The sequence below is a fragment of the Saimiri boliviensis genome, chromosome 1 (genome assembly GCF_048565385.1).
Source record: "Saimiri boliviensis isolate mSaiBol1 chromosome 1, mSaiBol1.pri, whole genome shotgun sequence".
NCBI classification, from domain to species: domain Eukaryota; kingdom Metazoa; phylum Chordata; class Mammalia; order Primates; family Cebidae; genus Saimiri; species Saimiri boliviensis.
In genome coordinates this window covers 52,852,748-52,875,608 of record NC_133449.1, presented here as the reverse complement: position 1 = coordinate 52,875,608, position 22,861 = coordinate 52,852,748, and the positions used below count along the sequence as shown (strand labels likewise).

General features: G+C 45.7%; 1 pseudogene; it reads left to right on the top strand.

Annotated features, from left to right (window-relative positions):
• Positions 1-13,404: 13,404 nt before the first annotated feature.
• LOC120361910 (5S ribosomal RNA) lies at positions 13,405-13,523 on the top strand (annotated as a pseudogene).
• The last annotated feature ends 9,338 nt before the right edge of the window (positions 13,524-22,861 follow it).

Sequence of the window (22,861 nt, the reverse complement as noted above, 5' to 3'; positions counted from 1 at the left end):
CCCCCCACACACACACACACTCTCACACTAATGCACTCACCCCTAAACACACACATAGTAGATTTAATATCTCTGAAGGAAGGGTTCATGCGTTACCAATTTCCTGCTACAGATAAAGTACCTGGCAACTAAAATATAATAATTGATTGTGGAATTGAGTAGACCTTGACTCCTACACTGGACCCCCTTGGGGGACTAAGAGGGAGCACACAGATGAGGACCACGGCCAGAGTCAGAGTCCAAGTCCATCTTGACCGAACTCAGACAAGACTTTGGCACTCACTGCTGGCTCCATCCACACCCTTCGTAGCACCCACAGAGCAAAGGGGCCTGGTCACAAGGAGAGGCTGAGATGCCCAGCAAAATGGATCTGCCCACCTGCATCTGCTGCAGGGCATGTAACACATTCTTCTAGGGGGTGCGTGAGAACTCTGGCAGGCAGGAGCTTGCTCTGAAACTACTGTGCTAGTCTGCTCTGAAACTACTGTGCTAGTCAACTGATTGCCTCAGCTGCCCACCCAGGGCCTGGCATCTACACTGGTCCCTGGCAAGCCATTCTGCACAGAGGCTTTCTCACTTGTGGGCATGGAGCACTGGCAGGAAGCACAGGACATTAGAAATTAGAAGCACAAGCTAATACACGGATTACCGTCAGGGCTTCGCTGTTTGCCAGGCACTTCTACATAAATCTATCTGGTTCTACCCTTCACTCAGCCAAGGCATGGGCGATACTGGCCTCTGACTCAGCTCTCTTCACTGGCCTCAGCTGTGAACTTGCTCCCTTCCACTATTTTGCAGATACTAAATGCTCAGCTGGTTCGGTGTGGCTTTGCATCCATGCTCTTTCTCATAATCCTGAGGTGGGAGGCCACTGTGTCCTCTGGGTCTGCAGGACTTCTGGGGCGGGGCATGGGGCAGGCCCAGCACAGGTGTCCAGGCAGCTGCCCGCACTGCCATTGTGATGTTGAGAGCCCTGTTGGCTGCTCCATTCTCCTCTCTGTCCGCAGATGTCATAGTGCCCTTGCAAGTCAGCAGAAGGCAGGGTCATGAATTAGCAAATGGAAAGGATAAATGCCAAAGGCCTTGCTATGAAATCCAGGACCCCACGCCAGCTGCCCCTGAGGTCCCTCTGGCTCATTTCCTCCTGTCCTCTCCTCATGCACTCCTCATTTTTACCGGACCATGCCAGGCCCACTCCTGCCCCAGGGCCTTTGCATCACACGCTATCCAGATAGCCCCATGCTCCCTTCCAGATTCTTGCTTAGCTTTTTGTTCTAATGTCTTTTTCTTTTTCCTTTTTTTTTAAAAAAATCATGGTCTTGCTTTGTCACCCAGGCTGGGTGCAGTGGTGTGATCATGGCTCACTGTAGCTTTGAACTCCTGATCTCAAGTGATCCTCCCGCCTTGGCCTACCAAGTGCCGGGATTACAGGTGTAAGCCACCGTGCCCAGCTCTAGTGTCATTTACTCATCAAGGACTTCCTTAGCTGCTGTCGCTACAATTGCAAGCCCTCCATCACTCCCCAACCCCCACCATCTGCTTTTTCCTTGGCGCCTCACACCATCTAGCTTATCTCGTTGAAGACTGGTATCCCCACCTCAGTGTTTTCATTTGTTTGTTTGCTGCTCCATCACCAGCACTGCAACGCTGCCTGACACATAGCATGCGCTCAGTGACATCTGTTAGATGCGTGAATGAGGGGGGCTGGTCTGTGAGCTGATGCGGTTCTCACGGTGGCTGACTCTGGGCAGCCATGTGGTTTGAGCCAGTTCCACTCCCTTCTGGGCCTGACTCAATTCATCTGGGTAATGAGGAGGGCACATGAGCTGCTGCGTAAGCTGCCCTCCAGCAGTAATAACTGACGAGTCCAGGCAGTATCCGCTTACCACGTCAAAGAGGTCCAAGCAGCAGGCAGCAGGGAAGGGAGGCAGGAAGCAGCTGCCAGGATGACTAATTGGGATTTCATGTTATCGGACCCACGTGCCAATCCTTACAGGCCTCAGCAAAGCTCAGGACTATTAGCTCCTGAGACTCACGCAGTCTCCCGGCCTGACCTGTCCCTCAGTGACACTCAAAAAATACCTAAGCCAGGCCGGTCACGGTGGCTCATGCCTGTAATCCCAGCACTTTGGGAGGCAAGGCGGGCAGATCACAATGTCGGGAGTTGGAGACCAGCCTGGCCAATATAGTGAAACCTTGTCTCTACTAAAAATACAAAAATTAGCCAGGCGTGGTGGCAGGTGCCTGTAATCCCAGCTACTCAGGGGGCTGAGGCAGGAGAATTGCTTGAACCCAGAAGGTGGAGGTTGCAGTGAGCTGAGATTGGGCTGCTGTACTCCAGCCTGGATGACAGAGCAAGACTCTGTCTCAAAAAAAAAAAAAAAGAAAGAAAGAAAGAAAGAAAAATAACTCAGTGAGGCATGGTGGCACACATCTGTAGATTCCATTACTTGGGAGGCTGAGACCTTAGTGACCACCAGGCGAATTGTGTGTTCCCATAATTCACCACCTTCGTACCTTCATCCAGTTTTGCTCATCTGAGTTGAATCAACTCTTCCATCTTCAAAGGGAGGTAGCCTTCTCTCAGTCCTCAAACCCTTGATAAGAGGAAGCTCCACCACCTTGCAGGCCTGCCTGACTTGAGTGCATCACAGTTTTCCACCTAATTATTTTGCTGTCTCAGATTGTTTCATGTATGTACGTCCTATCTGTCCATAAGCCTGTAAACTTGCTGAGGGCAGAGACGATGCTTACCTTTCCATATCCTGCAGAGCTTTAGCCTTGTGCCTACTCACTGGGCAATCGATCAGTGATGAGTTTACCTGGATTTACTGATTCATGATATTTACAAAGAATACATTTGGGAAAATGTGTATTTGTTTACAGATGCTAAAAAGGAAAATGTAAAAATACAAGGTTATATGTGCAGCCTGATAATCACAGTGTAAACTATGTCTTCATATGGGTAAAACTGGAAGGTAATTGGTAAAACTAATAACAGTTGCGTGAGGGCTGTTAGATTATAAGCGATTTGTTTAAATAATCTGTGAATATTGTTAGTGCACTGTTTATACATTTGAAAAAAAATTTTCTTCATTCTAACTGGTAGACCACCAGAGATAAAACAATTTTTAAAAATACATAGAGGGCTTTAAGAGTCCTTGAAACATTCCACTCTTGGATGTAAGCTCAATAAGTCTTTCTTAGTCAGCAACTACTAGGGAATGGGAACAAGGTGGCAGTCTTTTAGAGACTTTACTCATGGAATAGTTACACACAAATAGCCGAGCGAAGGAGGAAAAATACTCAAAGTTGATTTTTTTTTTTTTTTTTTTTTTTTTTTTTTGCCTGCAAACGTTAATTCTGTGGGGGAAAGGACAGAAAGATAAACAGTTTAAAATAACCAAGTGAAATCATGTGTGCTTATAAAGATTTTTTCTCTCTCTCTCTCTCAACAAGGATTGGAAGTCCATGAAGTCTCTTGGAGATTCCTAGGTTTTTTGTGCTCTGAAGCTCCAGCAGTGGGGAGTGGGGCTGAGAGAGGCAGAGAGTGGGTGGTACGCTCATCCCTCCAGGAAAGGACTGCTCTGGCACAGCTTTCCTCTTAATTCCCTAACTGCTCTTTACATGTTTATTTTACCTATATCAGCCTGTGGGCTCCCACAGAGGAAGATGATACTCTTCCTGAAAAACACTCGGTCCCACAGCACATGTAATATCTAAGAGGAACCTGAGAGGCCACTGGTCTAATCCCCTTATTAGACACAAGAGGACCAGGCTCAAAGAGAGAGGCCCGTGCCACAGCGGCACAGCCAGGTTTCTTTGGGGGACTGGCCTCAGAGAGCTCTGGATTGCTCAAGTCTGTCCTTGACAGTGGCACTGCTCAGCCTGGACATTTACAGTGTCCTTCTGACATAAATATATTAAGTCTACCCCTGGGCTAGAAAGATTGCAAAACAAAGATGAGAAAAGGCCGACAAACTAAGCTCCCTAATATTAAGGAAATTATAATTCAGAGGGAAAGGCGGTGCACATTCACAGACAACCAGAATACAAAGCAGAAAGCGGGGATGAGTTGCAAGAGGCACACACAAAGTGGAGAAAGAGCCCGCTAGGGAGATGGGCCGAAAAATCCTCCACTGGCATTAAGCCAGCCCTTGAAGGGGATCAAAATCATGCAAGTAAGGTCAGAGGCACTGAATCAGTTCAATCATTTAACGAATACTGACTACCATGTGCATCAAGGGTCTAGGTACTCAGGAAACACATCTCTACTGGCCTCATGGAGCTTACATTCAGACAAGGGTGGGGGACAGATGCTAAGCAAAATATACAAGTAAAAGTAGGTTAGGCCAGGCATGGTGGCTCACCCCTGAAATCCCAGCACTTTGGGAGGCCGAGGCGGGCAGATCACGAGGTCAAGAGATGAAGACCATCCTGGTCAACATGGTGAAACCCCATCTCTAATTAAAAAAAAAAATAGGTTAGATGGGCTGGTGGGAAAATAAAATGACACAGCCATTGTGGAAAATAGTATGTTTCTAAAAAATTAAACATAGAATTACCATTTGAACCAGCAATTCCACTTCTGGGTATATACACAAAAGAATTGAAAGCAGGGACTCGAAGAGATATCTGTACATTCAGGTTGATAGCAGCATTATTCACAACAGCCAAAAAGTGGAAGCAACTCAAGTGTCCTTTGACGGATGAACAAATAAACAGAATATGGTATATACAGACTGTGCAATGTTATTCAGTTTTTTTTCTTGTTTTTGAGATGAGTTTTGCTCTTGTTGCCCAGGCTGGAGTGCAACGGAATGATCTCGGCTCACTGCAACCTCTGCCTCCAGGGTTCAAGCAATTCTCCTGCCTCAGCCTCCTGAATAGCTGGGTTTATAGGTGTGCACCACCACACCTGGCTAATTTTGTATTTTCAGTAGAGACAGGGTTTCACCATGTTGGTCATGCTGGTCTCGAACTCCTGATCTCAGGTGATCCACCCGCCTTGGCCTCCCAAAGTGCTGGGATTATAGGCATGAGCCACTGCGCCTGGCTATTCAGTCTTTTTTTTTTTTTTTAAGATGGGGTTTCACCATGTTGGTCAGGCTGGTCTTGAACTCCTGACCTCAGGTGATCCGCCCGTCTTGGCCTCCAAAGTGCTTGGATTACAGGCGTGAGCTACCACACCCAGCCTATTCAGTCTTAAAAAGAAACAAAATTCTGGTTAGGCTCGGTGGCTCATGCCTATAATCCCAGCACTTTGGGAGGCTGAGGCAGGTGGATCATCTGAGGTCAGGAGTTCGAGACCAGCCTGACAGACATGGTGAAACCTCATCCCTACTAAAAATACAAAATTAGCCAGGTGTGGTGGCATGCACCTGCAGTGTCAGCTACTCAGGAGGCTGAGACAGGACAACTGCTTGAACCTGGGAGGCAGAGGTTGCAGTGAGCCAAGATCATGCTACTGCATACCAGAATGGGTGATGGAGCGAAACTCTCTCAAAAAAATAAAAATAAAAAATAAAAAGGAGGCCAGGTGCGGTGGCTCAACCTCCTGTAATCCCAGCACTTTGGGAGGTCGCGGTGGGTGGATCATGAGGTCAGGAGTTCAAGACCAGCCTGGCCAATATGGTGAAACCCTGTCTCTACTAAAAATACAAAAATTAGGCCGGGCGCGGTGGCTCAAGCCTGTAATCCCAGCACTTTGGGAGGCCGAGGCGGGTGGATCACGAGGTCGAGAGATCGAGACCGTCCTGGTCAACATAGTGAAACCCCGTCTCTACTAAAAATACTAAAAAAAAAATTAGCTGGGCATGGTGGCGCGTGCCTGTAGTCCCACCCACTCAGGAGGCTGAGGCAGGAGAATTGCCTGAACCCAGGAGGCGGAGGTTGCGGTGAGCCGAGATGGCGCCATTGCACTCCAGCCTGGGTAACAAGAGGGAAACTCTGTCTCAAAACAAACAAACAAACAAACAAACAAAAAATACAAAAATTATTCCAGGCATGGTGGTGCACGCCTGTAACCCCAGCTACTAGGGAGGTTGAGGCAGAAGAATCACTTGAACCCGGAAGGCAGAGGTTACAATGAGCCGAGATCACACCACTGTACTCCAGCCTGGGAGACAGAGTGAGACTCCATCTAAAATTTAAAAAATAAAAAAATAAAAAATAAAATAATAAATCCAGGAAGAGGGGTGGGGTACTGAAGTGAAGCAGCAATTTTATATAGGGTGGTCAGGGTGGCCAGGGAAAGTCTGAGAAAGCAACATATGAGTTGCTTCAGTAAAGACCTGAAGGGGGTGAGGGAGTGAGCCATACAGCAATCTAGGGGAAGAGTAGTCCAAACAGAGGAACCAGCAAGTTCAAAGTTACTGAGACAGGAACAGCAGTGGGGCCACTGTGCTAGAGCCATTTTCATTAGAATCCATCAGTTTAACTCTGTGCCTCTTTGATCAATTCCAGTGGTACCAGGAAACTGCTTATGAGTGGAGTTTAGAAAAACCTTCCCCAGTGGTGGGGGAAAATGCACAGTGCAAAGGGCCTTATTTGGGTGGGGAATTGGGAGAGTTAATGTATTAACCTTAGATTTTAGGAGTTATGCTTCTTTCAGGAATGTGACCACTCAGACCATAAGAGCTGCATGTGACCGTAGTTTCATTTCTCTGGAAACAATTCTGCTAGAACAGGAACTGAGAATTCTTTCTCTATGACCTCTGGGTGAATTTGTGTTCCATGAGAACATTGGGCTTTGCATTTCTCATTACACTGCTCTCATAACTCTTGGGTTTGGAAGAGGTCACTGTCATTAAACTTTTTTATGACTTTCACCCCCAAAGAACCAATGATAAAGGTTAATAAAGAAGGTATCCAAGGTAAAAAGCTGCAACACCCTCGAGATGTTTACTTTCCATAAAACCTGGAGTCTCATGCCAGAGGCATTACATAAAAATAAAGCCAGGGTAGCCAAGTGCAAGCTGTAGAGTTATCAACAGTGCTGTGAGATGAAGTCTTCTTCAAGATCCTTTAATTGCCAGATGCAAAAGATAGTAAAATGGATTCTTTTCTTCTTGAAACTTTGCCAGCCTTGCGGCTATTGCCCACTATAGCTCCATTAAAGGCTCTGGGCATCTCTGCCAAGATGTGATGGCCAAGAACCAGCGATTATTTCAGGGGTCCTTTCTCAACCTGCCAGTCCTGCCATCTTGGCCTAGCCCCACAGGTCACTGCCTGACCCAGTCTGATTTATAGCTCTCATGGGATTGTTGTTGAAAAAGGATCCCATGGGATCCTTCCATAGAGGCTAATACTCACAGGAACGCTTTTAGAAAACAAGCTTAAAATTTAATGTTGAGGGATATTATGGGCCTAAGGGTGGTCCTAGAGAGACCTTCTCTGAAATTCTCTGCTAAGACTCAGTGTGTCTCAGCCACAGCATTGTGGAAAGAGCACAGGATTGAGAGACAAGAAGTCAGCTTTGTTTCTCAGCTTTGTTTTAGTATAACTGGCAAATAAAAACTGTATATATTTAAGGTGTACAACTTAATTTTTTGGGGGTGGGGGGATTGTTTGTTTCTTTCTCAGCTTTGTTTCAGTATAACTGGCAAATAAAAACTGTATATATTTAAGGTGTACAACTTAATTTTTTGGAGGTGGGGGGATTGTTTGTTTCTTTTGAGACAGGGTCTTGCTCCGCTGCCCGGGTTGAGTGCAGTAGCACAATCTGACAGCTCACTGCAAACTCCACATCCCAGGCTAAAGTGATCCTCCTGCCTCAGCCTCCCGAGTAGTTAGGACTACAGGTGTGTGCTCCACACCTGGCTAATTTTTTATTTTTTGTAAGGATGACATCTCACTATGTTGCCCAGTCTGGTCTCAAATTCCTAGGCTTAATCGATCCTCCCACCTCAGTCCCCCAAAGTGCTGACATTATAGGCATGAGCCTCCATGACAGTCCAACTTAATGTTTTGATATAGGTATACATTGTGAAACAATCACCACATTGAAGACCATTAACATATCCATCACCTCATATAGTTACCTTTTATTATTATTATTATTATTTATTATTTTGAGACTGAGTCTAGCTCTGTTATGCAGGCTGGAATGCTGTGGCTCCATCTTGGCTCCCTTCAGCCTCTACCTCCAGGTTTGAGCAACTCTAATGCCTCAGCCTCCTCAGTAGCTGGGATTACAGGCATGTGCCACCATGCCCAGCTAATTTTTGTACTTTTAGTAAAGACACGATGTTGGCCAGGCTGGTCTTGAACTCCTGGCCTCAAGTGATCCGTAAGCCTCAGCCTCTCGAAGTGCTGGGACTACAGGGATAAACCACAGCACCCAGTCTATTATTATTATTTTCTTTTAAAAACTTTTTTTGTTGGCCAGTCACGGTGGCTCACACCTGTAATCCCAGCACTTTGGGAGGCTGAGGTGGGTGGATCACCTGAGTTCAGGAGTTCGTGACCAGCCTATCCAACATGGAGAAACCCCATCTCTATTAAAAACACAAAATTAGCTGGTGTGGTGGCACGCGCCTATAATTGCAGCTACTCGGGAGGCTGAAGCAGGAGAATCACTTAAACCCGGGAGGTGGAGGTTGTGGTGAGCTGATATGGTGCCACTGCACTCCAGCCTGGGCAACAAGAGTGAAACTGTCTCAAAAAAAAATTTTTTTTATTTTGTTTTGTTTTGTTTTTGAGAGATGAAGTCTCACTCTGTCACCCAGGCTGGAGTAGCGTGGTGCAATCTCTGCTCACTGGAACCTCTGCCTTCTGAGTTCAAGTGATTCTCCACCCCCAGTTTCCCAAGTAGCTGGGACTGCAGGTGTGCGCTACCACATCCAGCTAAATTTTGTAGTTTTTAGAAGAGACGGAGTTTCACTATATGTTAGCCAGGCTGGTCTCAAACTTCTGACCTCAGGTGATCTGCCTGCCTTGGCCTCCCAAAGTGCTGGGATTACAGGCGTGAGCCTCCACGCCTGGCCTACTATTTTTTTAAAGGAAGTCTGAGGTTTACTCACGATTCACCTCTGTGCTGGATATCCTATTGCCGACTCCACCCAGGAGCCACTCCCCACTCTCTGTTCAGTGCCCAGGAGGCTGACCTCTGTAAAAACCTCAACAGACTCCCTTCTCCTCTGGGTTCCAATAAGGCCAAGGAGGGTCTCCTTTAGGGGATCAGAGAGAGGGAGGACTGAGGGGTTGGGTGTTAATTATCCTGAGTTCTTAGATCTACGAAGTTTCTGACTGCAGGCCTCTCCAGTTCTGGTGATCTGGCCCTCCTTCCTCCCTCTGTGGCAGGCCTATGTAGCTCCCCACAAGAACACACCGTCCCTGTGGCTTCCCTGCACCCTGCCTCTACCTTTGTAAAGAGTCCTTTTATTAGATTCTGCTGAAATTACCCAACTGGAGTGTGCCCTCTGTTTCTTGCCAGGATCCTGACTGAAGCGGCCACCAATGAGTCCAGTGACCTTGATCACATCACTTAGGCCCCATGGCTTTGGTTTCTTCATCTTTTCCCTCCTTCCTTCCTTCCTTCTCCTCTCTCTTTCTTTCTTTCTGTTTGTTTTTGTTTTTTGAGACTGAGTCTTGCTCTGTTGCCCAGGCTGGAGTGCAGTGGCGCAACCTCCACTCACTGCAACCTCCACCTCCTGGGTTCAAGCGATTCTCCTGTCTCAGCCTCCCAAGTAGCTGGAGCTACAGGCACCCACCACTAAGCCCAGCTAATTTTTGTATTTTTACAAGGTTTCACCTTGTAAGCCAGGCTGCTCTCGAACTTCTGACCTCGAGCGATCTGCCCACCTTGGCCTCCAAAAGTGCTGTGATTACAGGAATAAACCACCATGCCTGGCCAGATTTCTTCATCTTTAAAATGCCAGTTCTTACACACTTGCTTCATGGGGCTTTCATAAGGATTACAACAATATAAAGCACTAAATAAACATAATATTCGTTTTAAAGAAAAAAAAGGATAATGTGCTTTCTAAGTTTCACAATTCTAGAATGCCTACAAATAACAAGTTGTCTTTTATATCAAGCTGCTGCTGCCAATATGCAATTGCTCAGATATGAATATGGAGCAGTTTTTCTAAAATTCACAAAGATTTTTATTGAGTACCCAAAGGCTAAATTGGATTTCACTCTGATAAACATAATCATATTACGTGACCCAATAATATTAAATCCTAAAATCTATCCCAAACTCAGGCAGATAAGACAGTTAAGATAAAACATTTTTAATATTTTGTACCCAGCAGGGTAGTAATGATTTGTATTTTATTAGAGAAACTCTAAATAAAGACATTAGCATATTTTTCATTTTAGAAAAATTTAAACTGTTTTGTTATCACCATTGGCTACCAAGATATGGTGTTGGAAAAAAGATATTGCTAGATTTAAAGGATAGGTCCTCACTTTAAGTGCAAGTTTTGACACATTCTGTGTGACCTTACGGAAAGCATTTAATCCCTCTAATGTTTTTTATCAAGTCTGTATTTGGGTGAGAGTTTCTCACTTAAATATTAGAACAAAGTGAAAGTTCTTTGTAACAGAAATTGGGCTATTTGTAATTGTTCCCCCAAGGCTTCTTTAAATACCGTCATCTCTGATTATTCTTATCTGATTAAGATATGGAGAGGAGGCCCTGAGGGCTGCCCTGATTTGAGATTCACAGGGGAACAGCCCTAAGTCTTTGAGGAAGACAGTGAGGGAACCAGGCAGAAGGAGGGCCAGAAGTCCCGAATGACCTAGCAATTTTTTTTTTTTGAGATGGAGTCTCACTCTGTTGCCCAGACGATCTCTGCTCACTGCAACCTCCGCCTCTCAGGTTAAAGTGATTCTCCTGCCTCAGCCTCCTGAGTAGCTGGGACTACAGGCGGGTACCACATCTGGCTAATTTTTGTATTTTCAGTAGAGATGAGGTTTTACCCTGTTGGCCAAGCTGGTCTCAAACTCCTGACCTCAGGTGATCCACCCTCCTCAACCTCCCAAAAGGGCTGGGATTACAGGCATGAGCCACCATGCCCAGCCTGACCTAGCATTTAAGAGCCTTTTGCCATGCTATGTTGGCTACGGTCCAGACACAGAAGTGAGCTCAGGGGTGGGTAAGACAAAGTCCTTGCCTTCAAGGACTTTACTCTTTAGCTAGAAAGCTCAGTGTAACATGAGGAAAATTAGTGCAGTTCACACAAAGAGCTTTTCAGGCTGCAAGGAGGAGCCTGGGTCTGAGATGGGACATGATACCTGTGCAGGGAAGTGGCTGGCTGTGGGAAAGGCAAATGACTCTAGGAAGGTAGGACTGGGTTGGACTGCCCAGGTCTTCAAAGTCAAGCTTGATAAAGTTTCCATCCAATGCATTAAGAAATAGAAGACTACTGTGCATTTTTAGCAAAACAATCCCAAAAAGAGGCCCGGGGCAGTGGCTCACACCTGTAATCCCAATACCTTGGGGAAGCGGAGGCGGGTGGATCCTGAGGTCAGGAGTTCGAGACCAACCTGGCCAACGTGATGAAACCCTGTATCCACTAAAAATACAAAAATTAGCCAGAAGTGACGATGCGTGCCAGTAGTCCCAGCTACTTGGGAGGCTGAGGCAGGCGAATCGCTCGAACCTGGGAGGCGGAGGTTGCAGCGGCCCAAGATTGTGCCACAGCACTCCAGCCTGGGTGACAGAGCCAGACTCCAATCCCCACCCACAAGAAAAGGAAAATAGGTTTTGCGATAAGCAGGATGAAGTGTTAAGAATGCAGAAAAAAAATAATTCAAACACCAAGCAGACTTTTTTCACTCCTTTAAAGACAACTAGACACTTGCAGAGTAACCCGTGAATTAGGATGGGTGGTTTAATTCCTCTCACGGAAAAGTCCTTCCCAGAATATTTGTTCTCCCTTTATCATATTTTTTAAACAAAGGTGTAAAATCAAGCAATGATCTCCCTTTAAACAAAGTTTTATCTACCCTTCAGAACAAGAAGCTTGTGTGGTTGTGAGGTGACTGTCATGGCACTACAGGTTCCAAATCAGATGGGGACTCTGCTCACCATCCTGTGGATTCACAGCCACAGATTCCCACTCCTCACACTTCAGCTACAAAAAAAAAAAAAAAAAAAAAAAAAAAAAAAAAAGTATAAACATACATATGTGTGTATATGCATTTTCTTAAAAAAAAAAATCTTGCTTATGTAATATTAACCCATTGGTATTTCAGAGATGGTGACAGAGGCCTGATCTGGCACCCTTAGTTTCTTTAGGAATTAGTGTTCCTTTATCTATTCACCCTGCAGACTTGGTTTAGCAGCAGGAGCCTATCTGGCTGTCCATGGCACAGGCTTTGTTCCTTCCTGCACAACCTCAAAAGCACCCGGATACTCTCCATCGGCAGCCAACGACCTTTCGTCTCAGATCTAAGTTGTTTGTTTACATTTCCTGGGCTATCTGAGTCATTAAAAGAAATGTATTAGTTTGCTTTTTCAACTACTCTATTCTCTAGAATTTAGCTTCATTATTTTACACAGGACAGGGAAAAGGAGTTGCAGTGGCTATTTTGTAGCAGATTGGGATCAGGGGAGCCAGAAGGAGGTCCTAATCTGAAATAGAAAAAGACAGAATGGCCGGTGCGGTGGCTCAAGCCTGTAATCCCAGCACTTTGGGAGGCTGAGGCGGGTGGATCACAAGGTCAAGAGATCGAGACCATCCTGGTCAACATGGTGAAACCCCGTCTCTACTAAAAATACAAAACATTAGCTGGGCATGGTGGCACGTGCCTGTAATCCCAGCTACTCAGGAGGCTGAGGCAGGAGAATTGCCTGAACCCAGGAGGCAGAGGTTGCAGTGAGCCGAGATCGCACCATTGCACTCCAGCCTGGGTAACAAGAGTGAAACTCCGTCTCAAAAAAACAAACAAACAAACAAACAACAACAACAAAAAAAAACAAAACAAAGAAAAAGACAGAATGATTCTTGTATTAATGTTTGGTTTTAATTTATTTATTTTTCCTGCATGATCATGTTCACCATTATGTCCTGAAAGGCAACACTTACGGGGAAAGAAGATTCAGAAGGGCCTGCTCCACCCGATCACTATCATCATCCCTGCCCCTGGGGGTTTGCAATCCAGCTGGGCAACTGCACGGAAAGACCTGTATTTTCTGAACCAGGACAGAAATCTAGAGGAAGAGGAGATGCTCAAAGGCCAAGGTAGTCAGAGAAGGTTTAGATGAGATGTGGCCCTGAAGGGTGGATGGGACCTGGAAAAAGCAAAGTGGTGGGTTCTGGGCACGGTGGCTCACATCTGTAATCCCAGCACTTTGGGAGGCTGAGGTGGGCAGATAACCTGAGGTCAGAAGTTTGAGACCAGCCTGGCCAACATGGAGAAACTTTGTCTTTACTAAAAATACAAAAGTTACTCTACAGCCATGCCACCCTGAGTGCGCCCAATCTTGTCTGATCTCAGAAGCTAAGCAGGGTTGGGCCTGGTTAGTACTAGGATGGGAGACTGCCTGGGAATACTGGGTGCTATAGGCTTTACAAATAAATAAATAATAAATAAATAAATACAAATTAATACAAAAATTAGCAGGGCATGCTGACACACACCTGTAATCCCAGCTACTTAGAAGGCTGAGGCAGAAGAATCTCTTCAACCCGGGAGGCAGAGGTTACAGTGAGCTAAGATCATGCAGCTGCACTCCAGCCTGGGCAACAGAGAGAGAGACTCTCTCTGAAAAAAAACAAAAACAAACAAACAAACAAACAAAAAACAAGAAACAAAAAGAAAGTAAAGCTGCAGAGGCCAAGACAGGCTGGATATGTCTAAAGAACGTGGTGTGTTGGGGGGCTGAGGGTGCAGAAAGTGGGTGATAACCTGTGAAGGCAGAGTCTTGTCACAGAGCAAGCACTTGGAACCCAGGGTCTTTGGCCAGCTTCAGGGGTCCTGAGCCTGAAACTGTGCTTTAAATGGGGTGTGTTTGTGCAGGCTTCTGCAGAGATGGCCATAGGAGTCAAAGGAGTTTAGGGAGAGATTTATGTGCCTTGACTAAAGGTTCTGAATTTTACTCTATGGAAGGCAATGAGTTTGGGAGTGGAGAATAAGCAAGGTATAATGGGAAAAACAGTTTTTGGATGTGGGTTTTTGTTGTTGTTATTGTTTTAGTTTTTATTTTTATTTTTCCAAGATGGAGTCTTGCTCTGTTGTCCAAGCTGGAGCGTAGTGGCTCAATCTCAGCTCACTGCAACCTGTGCCCACAGGATTTTTTTTTTTTTAAAGACAGGGTTTCACCATGTTGATCAGGCTAGTCTTGAACTCCCGACCTCAGGTGATCCGCCCCCACCTTGGCCTCCAAAGTGCTTGGATTACAGGCGTGAGCCACCACACCCGGCCTGCCCCCAAGGGTTTTTAATAGATTCTCCTGCCTCAGCCTCTGGAGTAGCTGGGATAACAGGCACGCGCAACCACACACGGCTAATTTTTGTATTTTTAGTAGAGAGGGGGTTTCGCCATATTGGCCAGGCTGGTCTTGAACTCCTGGCCTCAGGTAATCCACCCACCTCAGCCTCCCAAAGTACTGGAATTACAGACATGAGCCACCTCACCCAGCCTAGCTTTTATTTTTTAAAGATTAATCCAGGAATGGTGAGTTGGAATGGGGAGGAACTCAGACAGAAAAGCTTAAGTTTCAGCCCTTTATGGTATAGGAATGACATGAAAAAGGCCCCAAAACAATGAAGAAATGGGCAGGAGAAACATCAGAAAAGATAAATTGGCAAGATTTTATGACTGCATATGACAGGAGAAAAAGAATCTGCTAGTGGTCCAAAGGCGACTAAGATTTCAGCCTAGGCAAGGTGTAACTAGGTTTCTGCATAATACTGGCTTATTTCTGTAAGTTACTGTTTTGGGTGGTGGTTCGTTTGTTTGTTTGTAAGACAGAGTCTTGCTCTGTCACCCAGGCTGGAGTATGGTGGTGTGATCTCAGCTCACTGCAACCTCCCTGTCCCGGTTCAAGCAGTTCTTGTGCCTTAGCCTCCTGAGTAGCTGGAATTACAGTCATGCGCCAACACCCCCAAATAATTTTTGTATTAGTAGAGATGGGGTTTTGTCATGTTGCCAGGCTGGTCTTGAACTCTTGGCCTCAAGTGATCCGTCCGCTTTGGCCTCCCAAAGTACTGGGATTACAGGCATGAGCTACCACAATTGGCCTAATTTACTGACTTTAACAAGAGGTTTTGCTTACAAATTGTCCCAGTTACAATTTCTGGAGAATCATTTTCTTGAGGGATAATGTGCCTTCTCAAAAGGATATATGAGTGACCAATAAACTTTGAGCTCCTTTCTGGACAGAAAAGTTCACCAGGACACCCTATCAAGCTGCCAGTGAAAAAACAGGTCCGTTTCCAGGAGAAAGTTATGACAGGCCGTAGGGATTCATTCATTGGGTGTCATTATTATATCCTTCTTTTAAATTATTATTATAAAGACAATGTAAAACCATTGCACAGAATAGAAAAAATAGAAGAAAGGATTTCTACTTTTGTCTTCAGCAAATAGATTCCTGAACAATCCTACTGACTGAAGTAACAAAACGCTCAAGAAAGTTTAATGTTTATTGAAAGCCTACTACAATCAAGACAATTTTGAATTTTAAAACAATGACTTTTTTTTTTTTTTTTAACGGAGTGTCGCTCTGTCTCCCAGCCTGGAATGCAGTGACACAATCTTGATTCAATGCAACCTTCACTTCCCGGGTTCCAGCAATTTTCCCTCCTCAGCTTCCCAAGTAGCCGGGATTACAGGCAAGAGCCACCAAGCCCAGCTAAACAATGATTAAAAATAAATAAATAAAAAAAATAAAAAAATTGAGATGGGGCCAGACACAGTGGCTCACACCTGTAATTCCAGCACTTTGAAGGCTGAGGTGGGCAGATCACCTGAGGTCAGGAGTTCAAGACCAGCCTGCCCAATATGGTGGAACCCCGTCTCTCCTAAAAATACAAATATTAGCCAGGCATGATGGAGGCACCTGTAATTCTAGCTACTCAGGAGGCTGAGGCAGGAGAATTGCTTGAACCTGGAGGTCGAGGTTGCAGTGAGCCGAGGTCGTGCCATTGCACTCCAGCCTGGGTGACCAAAGGGAAACTCTATCTTAAAAAACAAAAAACAAACAAACAAAAAATTGAGATGGGGGTCTCACTATGTTGTCCAGACTGGTCTCAAGATCCTGGGTTCAAGTGGTCCTCCCACCTCGGCCTTCCAAAGTGCTGAGATTATAGGCATGAGCCACTGTGCCCATCCAAAACAATGATTTTATTTTTTTTTTAAAGATGGGGTTTCACCATGATGGCCAGGCCAGTCTTGAACTCCTGACCTCAGGTGATCCACCCACCTTGGCCTCCCAAAGTGCTGGGATTACAGGCATGAGCCACCGCTCCCCTCCACCGGTTTTTCAAGGCAAGCTATAATAAGGAAATTATTATTTTTAATACTACTTTCACTTAGTTAAGGAAATATTAAAACTTTTATTAGCTTGAAAAGAAAATAAGTGGATTAGTCAAAAACACTGCTTGTCTCCAGATACCTGTTTGGTTTTCACTAGGATTTTTGGTGTTGGGTCAACCGAGTTTGCTCTTGTCTGTATGGCTCTGAGTGAGTGGTACCTGTGAGATGGAAAGAATACCACAGAGGCGATCTCCCGAGTCACCTAGGCCAAGTTGCTCCCAGAAGTGGGGCCACTGTGGTATGCACTGACAGGCTTCTCCCTGGCCCTGCCTCAAAGCCCCTTTCCAACAGGTCTGATAGACCCCAACGATGAATGCAGCAGGGCCTGAGGCTTGGGACTACATGGGAAGATGGAGAACTCCTCTGGAAAATCAGTTAAACATCATAAAGATAAGCTGACAATATACAAACCTTAGGACCCACAAATATCCCCAGAGAAACTCTTGACCCTCGTCTGAGTAGTCATATACAAAAATGTTTATAGCAGCCCTTGCCAGTAATAGCAAAAAATTGCAAGGCCAGGTATGGTGGCTCACGGCTGTAACGTCAGCACTTTGGGAGGCCAAAGTAGATCACTAGAGTCGAGGAGTTTGAGACTAGCCTGCGCAACACGGCGAAACCCTATGTCTAGGAAAAAAAAAAAAAATTAGCCAGGCATAGTGGCACACACCTATGGTCCCAGCTACTTGGGAGGCTGAGATGGGAGTATCGCTTGAGCCTGGGAGGCAGAGGTTGCAATGAGTTATGATCCCGCCACCGCACTCCAGCCTGAATGACAGAGCAAGACACTGTCTCTCAAATGTCCATTGGTAGGAGAATAGAGAAGAAAATAGCAGAATAGTCACACAGTAGAATATTAAGCAGCTAGAGCTGCAGCAAACAGATGTCACATACATCGTGTGGAGAGGTGAGAATAGCAAACTGAAGAATATATGCAGCATGATTTATTTTATATAATGTTCAAGAGCATGCAAATCCAGCATATTGTTTACAGATGCATATTTTGGAGGTAAAAATTATGAAGAGAAGCAAGATAATTAACAAAATTTAGGAGGGACTGGAATGGGGAAGGAGACACAAAAGGGTTTTAATGGTGTTGGTTGCAAACTGTGTCTTAAACCGGGTGTGGGTAGTTGAGTGTCCATTTTTTATACTCTACTCATGTAATCTATTCTTTTGTAAGCATTTAATATTTAATTAAATTTTGAAAAACTAGATGTGGCAGAGATCTCCTGCAAAAGATATAATTACAAAACATAATCATCCTAATCCCAGAACTCAAAACTCATCAACTCTCTGTTTAACAGTCAGACAAACAAAACAAAAAGACCAAGTTTACATATAGAGCAAATACAGATGGAGAAAAATGAGGTGCCTGAGTTTCTCTGTCTTCTGGATCATTTATCTTTTAGCAATTTTTTTTTTTTTTTTTTTTTTTTTGAGATGGAGTCTTACTCTGTTGCCCAGGCTGGAGTGCAGTGGTGCGATCTTGGCTCACTGCAACCTCCACCTCCCAGGTTCAAGTGATTCTCCTGTCTTAGCCTCCTGAGTAGCTCAGACTACAGGCACGCACCACTGTGCCAGCTAATTTTTGTATTTTTAGAGACAGGGTTTCATCATGTTGGCCAGGCTGGTCTCAAACTCCTGAGCTCATGATCCATCCGCCTCTGTCTCCCAAAGTGCTGGGATTACAGGTGTGAGCCACAGTGCCTGGCCTAGCAATTTTAAAAAATGTTTCATTTAGGTCGGGCACAGTGGTTCATGCCTGTAATCCCAGCACTTTGGGAGGCTGAGGTGGGTGGATTGCCTGAGGACAGGAGTTCGAGACCAGCCTGGCCAACATGGTGAAACCCCGTCTCTATTAAAAATTCAAAAAACAGCGGGGTGCAGTGGTGTGCGCCTGTAATCCTAGCTACTCAGGAGGCTGAGGCAAAAGAATTGCTTGAACCCAGCAGATAGAGGTTGCAGTCAGCCGAGATCATACCACTGGCACTCCAGTCTGGCCAACAGAGCGAGACTCTGTCTCAAAAAAAAAAAAAAAAAAAAATCGTTTATTATTGTAGTCACAAATACTTCTTCAGTATCTTATAAATGAGACACAGTTTGGGTTGTGAGGGTTGGACAGTGGAGGGCCACCTAGGAGGCAGATAATTAAGCAATAAACAAGGACAGATGCTGCACAGCAAAAGCACCGGAGGCTGGGGGAGCACAGGGCAGCCACAGGCAACCAGGCCTTGGGAAATATACTTCATTTATTTATTTTATTTTTTTGTACAGATGGGGCCTTGCTATATTGCCCAGGCTGGTCTCCGACTCCTGGACTCAAGCACTCACGTCGGGCCCCCAAAGTGCTTGGATTACAGGTGTGAGCCACTACTCCCACCGGAATCCATACTTTAGAGCAGTGGTCCCTAAACTTTTTGGCACCAGGGTCCAGTTTTGTGGAAGACAATTTTTCCCTAGACGAGTTGGTAAGGGGGATGGTTTCAGGATTATTCAAGCACTTTACACTTATTGTGCACTCTATTTCTCTCATCATTACACTGTAATATATAACGAAATAATACACAAGTCACCATAATGGAGAATCAGTGGGACCCTTGAGCTTATTTTCTTGCAACTGGATGGTCCCATCTGGGGGTGATAGGAAACAGTGACAGATCATCAGGCATTAGAGTCTCATAAGGAGCATACCACCTGGATCCCTCACATGCTCAGTTCACAACAGGGTTCGAGCTCCTATGAGAATCCAGTGCTGCTGCTGAGCTGACAGAAAGCAGAGTTCAGGTGGCAATGCAAGGCATGGGGAGCAGCTGTAAATACAGATGAAGCTTCCCTCACTGGCCCATGCTCACCTCCTGCTGTGCAGCCTCGTTCCTAATAGGCCACAGACCGGTACCGGAGTGAGGGATTGGGAATCCCCTGCTTTAGAGAGTAAAAAAACCAGATGTTTGTTGCATGGCAGGTCACGTTCTAAGCATTTTACATATTCCATACAACATGTAGGAATTCACTGGATCCTCACCTTGCAACAACCCTAATGAGGTAGGTGCTATCATGATCCCCATTTCACAGAAGAGGAAATTGACAGGCACAGAGGGGGTTGAGTGACCATCCATAAGATCACATAGCTTGTAAGTGCTGAGCCAGGATTCAAAGCCTGGCACACTGGTGTTCCTGACCACCAAACTCTGCTGTCCCTCATGCTTCCCTGAGAAGGTGACACTCTGACTGAGACCTATGCTATGAACAGCAGTCAGACAGGAATAGAGAAGGGGGATGGATGAAGGGTCAGGCAGAGGACCTGTCACCTGAAGGTCATACAAAGAGCTAAAATAAATATTATTTAGCCACACAGATTGTGAAAGATCCAGCCAGCTGAGAACAGTCCTCTCCGTTTCTTTTCTTTTGGACCTTGGCTGAGAAAGGCAATGCAGGGATGAGGCAAGGTCTGGGGGAGGTGGTTTGAGCTCCGTGGTCATTTTCTCTGGGTGAGATGCAGACCTTGGTGCCAGCAATCTGAGGGCTTCTAAAGGCCCTGGCAACAGCTGCCAGGGCTCCTGGGAAAGTCCCCAGGCATTCGGGACCCTGCAGCCTTGGCAGCCCCCCAGTCCCCTCTTGGCCTTGTTTCCCAAAAGGACTCAACATCAATCAGGCGCAGGAACCTAAAGCACGACCTAGCAAACAGCTGGCAAACTATTTTTAAAATCCAATTTAAAGTTGTATATGTATAAGCCCCAGTGGATTTCTCTGGGGAATTCTATCTTACAAGTGGAAAATTTTTTTAAGTCAAATAAGGTAATCTCTATTTTGATTCCCATCAAACCCCAGTGCGGGGCCCTGCAGCCGATGGTAAGTGCTAATCCACTTTAAGCACAAGCAAGTCAGAGCTTGGGAGTCAGCGAGCCTCCAGGACCCAGAGAGAAAGGTCAGGACTGGTGATATTTATCGTGTTAACACTGTTAGCGTGTGTTTGGCTCTGTCCAGCACAGGAAAATAAATAAAAGACCTGAATTTTGGCTGCTGGAGTGGAGGAGAGCCAGGCTTCCGGGATCTGCCCGTAAGTTGTGCAGCTCCCTAACCCTTAGATTCCCTCTAGCCCGCTTCCAAAAAATAAATATATAAATAGAGGAACCAAAGAGATAAGAGGAGAGAGCAGGGTTCTGAGGCAGGAAATGGAGCAGAGAGAGCAGGGCAGGCAGAGGGGTGGGGAGGCAGCAGGCCCAGCACTCCACAGCCTGCTAAGTTAGCTCAGCCACCGCCTTTTTTGTGATTTTGCAGCCACCAAGCTTAGGCCTCAGGCGCCGATGGAGAGATAAAGCATCTTGTGCCAGGACCAGCAGCACAGTGTACCCCGCAACGCTGGCACAGCTCTTTGCTTCTCCCAACAAACACCTTTCTTTTGCATTCAGCAACCCAGATTTATTTGTCTGGGCTTTTTCATCTTTCTGAGATCTAAAGTTACAAACTGGACAGACAGAGCTAGAGAAGGATTTCTCCTACATTTCCTCCCCTACAGGGTACTCTGCAAATGTCATTGCTCCTGCCTCACAGTTTTTGTCTAAACTCAAACTTTAGGACAATCCAAAAGGACCCTTGGCTACCTGAAGAGGGGCAGATCTGCTGTAGCTGCCCTTCCCCCCATCCCGCCCCCACCAGTCATTTTCCAAGGAGGCCAAGGTGTTGAGACATTGGAAGGAGAGAGCAATGCTGGACAGACATCCTGGGGTGGAGAGGAGAGGGTCCCGGAGTGAGAGAAGAGAACTCCTGACAGAAATGCTTTGTAATTTGCCTGCTGGGAAGGGGCCCACAGAGGTTACAGGAGGCTGCTTTCAGGAAAGAAGGCAGTTCCGTTGGGAGGGGAGTAGGGTAGTCAGCCTTACCTGCCCCTTCTGTCTGCAGCCATGAGGTATGTGATCATAGTTTCACCAGGAAGTTCATGTTAAAAAGTCATTCTTGGCTGGGCGTGGTGGCTAACCCTTTGGAAGGCTGAGGTTGGCAGATCGCTTGAACCCAGGCGTTCAAGACTAGCCTAGGCAACATGGCAAGACCCCATCTCTACAGAAAAATACAAAAATCAGCCGGGCATGGGGGCACACACCTATAGTCTGTTATTTGGAAGACTGAGGTGGGAGGATCGCTTGAGCCCAGGGGATCAAGGCTGTGATTACACCATTGCACTCCAGCCTGAGTGACAGAATGAAACTGTTTCAAAATAAATAAATAAATAATAATAAAAAATATATGACAGTGGTCATGAACTGTTTATAACTGCATTCAACAATATGAATCAATCTAGCAGATATGATGTTGATTTAAAAAAAAAGCCAGACACACACAAAAATACTATTTTTGGTCCATTTTTTAAAATTATAAAAGCAGCAAAAACCAATCTATTAATTAGATTAGTTTAATCTGATCTTGGGCAGGGAAATAAGTGTAGGCTGGGCATAGTGGCTCACGCCTGTAATCCCAGCACTTTGGGAAGCTGAGGCAGGTGGGTCACCTGAGGTCAGGAGTTCAAGACCAGTCTAGCCAACATGGTGAAACCTCGTCTCTACTAAAAATTTAAAAATTAGCCGGGCATGGTGGCAGCCACCTGTAATCCCAGCTACTCAGGAAGCTGAGGCTGGAGAATTTCTTGAACCCAGGAGGCAGAGGTTGCAGTGAGCTAAGATTACGCCACTGCACTCTAGCCTGGACAACAGAGTGAGACTCCGTCTCAAAAAAAAAAAAAAAGAGCTCTGAGGTGCCACCATGCTTGGATGCTTGGTCTGGATGCTGGTTGTATGAGGTGCACTAGTTTGTGGTGAAAATTCTGTGATCTATACACTCTCAATATGTACATTTTCCTGCATGGATATGCTATATATCAATAAGAAAAAATTAAGGATGAAAAAGCCATCATGTATGGTATCAAGCTTATTGGAGGAGACAGTGAGATGATTTTAGCTCAGCACTGCAAATGCCGTAATACGGAAATACATGATGTGTGCTATTAGCAATACAGAAAAGAAGGAACAAGTATCTCAGGCTCAGGGATGAGACAGGGTCATGGGGGCCTCCTGAAGGGACACTAGAGCCAAATAGGAGCTGAACCTCATCCTCAGAGGCTGAATAGACTCCTTGAAAAAGATGAGTGTGGCTTCAGGCTCATTGATAGAGACAGGGATGAGATGTTAGAGGCACTCACTGCTGAGGGCCTTGTTTGGTCCTTGAAATAGGAAGAGGAAATTGGCCACAAAGATGAGAGTGGAAGCGAGAGGGGAGGAGTGAAGCATCTAAATGATATTCTAATCATTTAGAATAACTGGGGAATGAGAGCCAGAGCCCACCAAGGAGAAGTTTAAAGAAAAAAAATTGACAG